This window comes from Neofelis nebulosa, chromosome 6, assembly GCF_028018385.1.
Source record: "Neofelis nebulosa isolate mNeoNeb1 chromosome 6, mNeoNeb1.pri, whole genome shotgun sequence".
Classification (NCBI taxonomy): domain Eukaryota; kingdom Metazoa; phylum Chordata; class Mammalia; order Carnivora; family Felidae; genus Neofelis; species Neofelis nebulosa.
The window spans coordinates 37836487-37842486 of record NC_080787.1 but is presented as its reverse complement, the minus strand read 5'-3'; positions in this window follow the sequence as shown (position 1 = coordinate 37842486).

The following is a 6000-nucleotide window of genomic DNA, read 5'->3' as shown; positions in this document are numbered from 1 at the left end:
AGGGGCACTTGTACCCAATGTTTATAGCAACACTCTCAACAATGGCCAAATTATGGAAAGAGCCTAAATGTCCATCAACTGATGAATGGATAAAGAAATTGTGGTTTATATACACAAGGGAATACTACGTGGCAATGAGAAAAAATGAAATATGGCCTTTTGTAGCAACGTGGACGGAACTGGAGAGTGTGATGCTAAGTGAAATAAGCCATACAGAGAAAGACAGATACCATATGGTTTCACTCTTATGTGGATCCTGAGAAACGTAACAGAAACCCATGGGGGAAGGGAAGGAAAAAAAAAAAAAAGAGGTTAGAGTGGGAGAGAGCCAAAGCATAAGAGACTGTTAAAAACTGAGAACAAACTGAGGGTTGATGGGGGGTGGGAGAGAGGGCAGGGTGGGTGATGGGTATTGAGGAGGGCACCTTTTGGGTTGAGCACTGGGTGTTGTATGGAAACCAATTTGACAGTAAATTTCATATATTAAAAAATAAAAAAATAAATAAAGTTCTCCCAAAACAAACAAAAAAAAATGTCGATACCACCCAAAGCAATCTATAGATTCAATGCAAGCCCTATCAAAATAACACCAGCATTCTTCACAGAGCTAGAGCAAATAATCCTAAAATTTGTACGGAACCAGAAAAGACCCCGAATAGCCAAAGCAATCTTGAAAAAGAAAACCAAAGCAGGAGGCATCACAATCCCAGACTTCAAGCTATACCACAAAGCTGTAATCATCAAGACAGTATGGTACTGGCACAAGAACAGACACTCAGATCAATGGAACAGAATAGAGAACCCAGAAATGGACCCACAAATGTATGGCAACTAATCTTTGACAAAGCAGGAAAGAATATCCAATGGAATAAAGACAGTCTCTTCAGCAAGTGGTGCCAGGAAAACTGGACAGCGACATGCAGAAGAATGAACCTGGACCACTTTCTTGTACCATACACAAAAATAAACTCAAAATGGATGAAATACCTAAATGTAAGACAGGAAGCCACCAAAATCCTCCAGGAGAAAGCAGGCAAAAACCTCTGTGATCTTGGCCGCAGCAACTTCTTACTCAACATGTCTCCAGAGGCAAGGGGAACAAAAGCAAAAATGAACTACTGGGACCTCATCAAAATCAAAAGCTTCTGCACAGTGAAGGAAACAATCAGCAAAACTAAAAGGCAACCGACAGAATGGGAGAAGATATTTGCAAACGACATATCAGATAAAAAGTTAGTATCCAAATCCAAAATCTACAAAGAACTTATCAAACTCAACACCCAAAAAACAAATAATCCAGTGAAGAAATGGGAAAAAGACATGAATAGACACTTCTCCAAAGAAGACATCCAGATGGCCAACCGACACATGAAAAAATGCCCAGCATCACTCATCATCAGGGAAATAGAAATTGATACCACAATAAGATACCACCTTACACCTGTCAGAATGGCCAACATTAACAACTCAGGCAACAACAGATGTTGGCGAGGATGCGGAGAAAGAGGATCTCTTTTGCATTGTTGGTGGGAATGCAAGCTGGTGCAGCCACTCTGGAAAACGGTATGGAGGGTCCTCAAAAAATTAAAAATAGAACTACCCTATGACCCAGCAGTTACACCACTAGGCATTTATCCAAGGGATACAGGTGTGCTGTTTCCAAGGGACACATGCGCCCCCATGTTTAAAGCAGCACTATCAACAATGGCCAAAGTATGGAAAGAGCCCAAATGTCCATCGACGGATGAATGGATAAAGAAGATGTGGTATATATATATATACAATGGAACATTCCTCAGCAATCAAAAAGAATGAAATCTTGCCACTTGCAACTATGTGGATGGAACTGGAGGGTATTATGCTAAGAGAAATTAGTCAGTCAGAGAAAGACACAAATCATATGACTTCACTCATATGAGGACTTTAAGAGACAAAACAGATGAACATAAGGGAAGGGAAACAGAAATAATATAAAAATAGGGAGGGGAACAAAACAGAAGAGACTCATAAATATGGAGAACAAACTGAGGGTTACTGGAGGGGTAACCAGTGGGAGGGGGGATAGGCTAAATGGGTAAGGGGCATTAAGGAATCTACTCCTGAAATCATTGTTGCACTATATGCTAACTAATTTTGATGTAAAATTTTAAAAAAAAATTAAAAGAAAAAAAAGAATCCACCAAATTGATTTCACCACCCACTTGTGGTCCTCATCAATTACTCTACCACTCTGTTGAGTCCAGCTGGTCTGACTGCCCAACTCATTGTGGACATCTCAGCAATCTCCATTTGCCCATTGATTCATTCACTCAACAAACATTTAGTGACACCTGCTCTATGGTAGGCACTTCATCATCAGGCTTCAGTTGCAGATAACAGACACAATCGTACCTATTCTAAACAGGAAGGGATGTAATACAGATAACTGAGGGCTTACAAAATCATTGAAATTCAGGACTGGAGGAGTGAGATCCAGACTGAGCCTCCAGGAATGCAACCCAACAAACACTGCAGACCTGATCTTCCAGGGAAGCTACTAACTCAGCCACCATCAGGAAGGTTAAGAGTCAGGAGGCCATTGGTACAACTGTTGGCGCAAGGAACACACACCTTAGCTGTGACCTCAGGATCAGGAAGCTGCCATCAAGATCATTGCCTGTGTCTGCTACATCTGTCCTAGCCAAAAGAGAGAACGTCTCCCACACAAATACCTCTGCCCCATTTAACCCCATTCACGTTAGTTCTCAGGCAGCGCGTGTGATCAGTGGTACCAAAATCACATCTGGGGTCCTGGGTGTGATAGTCTAATGTTTCGCTTTCCAGCCTGGCTATATAGGAAGACACACCAGGACAAGGTGGAACAGAAGCTACACAAGCCAGTCGACAGCAGCCCCACTCCGCCAAAATGTCTGGAAGTGACCCCGGTTACCTGGATGGTGTGAAGGTAGGTTTCTACTTCCTGTCTGAAACTTTTCAATTTTTACAGCTGCACGTCACTTTGACAACCTATGCTTTTTATTTCTCTGCTTCTTTTTCATATATGTTTAATGTGTTAGGTTTTTTAAAATCATAAATTCAATGGCCAGGGTTTTTTCTCTCCTCTGGGAATTTGGGGGGGAGGCGGGAAGTGTCATGCCCCACAACCTTCCCCTTTACCAACTGCACTGTTTTTATGCACCCATCCTGGCCTACTCTCTGGCAGGTGAGTAGAAGCTCCTTTTTTACTTTCTTCGAGCAACAATCAAGAGAGAATGTTCCTTCCCTCTGCTCTCTGCCATCATCAACCTTGCTCATCGTAACTTGAACTTGCCAATCCCCTCTAGCCTTCCATGGTAATCATAAAACAATCCCTAAAAACAGTTGCTTCACAGATAAAAGATGATATCTTCCTCTTGCGGAAACCGAGGCAAGGGATGGTCCTGGGAAAGATGGGCAGGTAGATGAGCTCGCCTCCCCTTTCTGTGTCCTTTGATGGACCAAACTCACTCTCCCCACTGGTACCCAGCTCTGTGCTCACCTGCCAGCACCTATTTAAGAGGATACAGTAAGAGCACTCAGAGCTCAATAAATGTTTGTCTCATAAATAAACTGTAAAACAAATCACTGGTGGTGTCATCTCGTTACCAAGACAGGGCTGTAGGGTATACAAATAGGTTTAGCCATGGTAAAATAAACCACAGAATAAATGGCTTAATGTCAGATAGAGGTTTATGTCTCTTGCATGTAATGTTCCCAGCGTACATAGTCCAGGGCTGATATGGCAGCTCCACAGCCTCAGTGGTCCAGGCTGCTTTAATTTCGATGCTCTGGCCTCTGCAGGTATTGTTTTCATCAACCTGATCCAAGATTGCTTACCAAGCTGTTTCTATTTCAGACAGTGGAATGGAGGGTGGGGGAAGACAGGGCCTGAGTCCTCCCTTTAAGGACTCTTCCATTCCGATGACCAGTTGTCGTCACATGGCCACACCTAGCTGCAAGGGAAGCTGGGAAATGCAATGTCTGTTCTATGCAGCCATGTGGTCTGATAACAATGAGGAATGGCTGCAGTCTAGCAGTCTATGTTGTATGTGTATGTGTCAGAGGTATGCCTACAAATTCCATAAGGTGCATTCCCGCTCAGGCCCAAGAGTCCTGCCTCTAATCTCCTTAATCATGCAATCTCCATTCCACACCCTCTCTGCTCCCTGGACTCATATTTGACTCCAGCATCCCCCGGAATATAAGTACACAGGGTGATAGGAGAATGCACAGGTCCTACAGTGAGGACTCATTTCCCTTTGTCATTCTTTGTCAGCTCAGACTGACAGTGCTGGGCCAAACACAGTGGCCCACATGTACACACTTTGGAAGCAACAAATACTCACCAGCCATGTGCCCAGAAGACATCACTGGAGCTCTGTAGCTAGTCTGGATGATTTCCAGCCTTAGGAAATAGGATTCGTTACACAGTGCCTCTTCCCCACCTGCCAATAACGTGACCTGGGGTACTTCCAGCCTCAGGGAATTTCCTATAAGGTTTCACCCAGGGCTCAAATCTGAGGAATCCGTTCACTCCCTTGGAAGTAGCTGAGGTTCTCACACTTGCTCTGGTGGCTTAGACCTTCTGGTGCTCTCTACAGAACACCAGGAAATGGCAAAAGATATAATCCAAGTTCATGAACCCCGCTCTCTTTCTCTGCCTTCCTTCCCTCTTCTCACTCTGTTGTACGTATCTAGGTCACTGCTTCTCAGACAACAATACATAAACTATTTTAAGAAATCACATTTCCATGCTTTTCTATTATTATTTGTTTCCTCCATGCTCATTCATTTTGAAACGTGTTACTCATCAGCCGATAAGCTGTAGCAAGTGCCAAACACTTAGGAGAAAAATACCTACTCACTTAACTCTTTCCTCCACTTAGTTTTGGCTATGGGACTCCTGGCCCAACTCATGGAAAAGAGGTGTTTTAAGGTGGCAATGACTGTGAAACCCTGGGAGAGTGGGGTTTAGAGGAGAGGAAGGCAGTAGAGGGGAAAAGGGACCTCCCAGGCTGGGTTGTGGATTTACCAAATGACTCGGTAGGCCAGTGTCATGGAGGAGGAAAGCTCTCTCTCCACTCACTTCTTATTCCTCTCAAAGGAAACCATATCATGTTCCAGGACATTCTGATGGCCATAGTTTCTTGTAGGCAGGGATCACAGGCATTAAGGTCCCACACCTGAGTGTACTGTTGTGGATTTTTGTTCTCATTTTCATTCTGAAAGAAGAGAACCCACCCAGTGACTGGTCCCATGAAACAGTCATTTGTTGTATTTGTTTCCTATTGTTGTATAACAAATTACCCCAAAGCTTAGTGGCTTAACACATTATTTCTTAGTTCACAGTCTCTGTGTGTCAGGAATCCAATCACAGTGTAGCTGGGTCCTCTGGTTCTGGGTCCCTCACAAGGCTCCAGTCAAGGTGTTGGCTGGGGCTGTGGTCATCTTCAGGCTCAACTGGGGTGGATCTGCTTCCAAGCTTCCTCAAGTGGTGGTTGACAGGTTTTGGCTCCTTGCAGGATCTTGGACCGACAGACTCGGTTCTTCACAGACTTTGGCCCGAGTCCGGCCAGGGTTCCTTGCCATGTAGTCCTCTCCATAAAGACAACTCACAGCATGGCAGCTGGCTTCATGAGCACAAGCAAGTGAAAGGCAAGAGAGAATGGAAGCAAGATGGAAGTCATAGTCTTTTGTAACCTAATCTAAAGAGTAACAGTCTCTTGGGGCGCCTGTGTGGCTCAATCAGTTAAGCATCTGACTGCTGATTTCCGCTCAGGTCATGATCATATCGTTCCTGAGATCAAGCCCCACACTGGGCTCTGTGCTGCCAGTGTGGAGCCCGCTTCTCTCTCTCAAAAATAAAGTTTTAAAAATAACAGTCTCTTCCTTTGCCATCTTCTGTTGGTTAGAAGCAAGTCACTAAGTCCAGATTACATTCAAGGGAGGCAGATTATAGAAGGGCATATTTAGGAGTGGGGA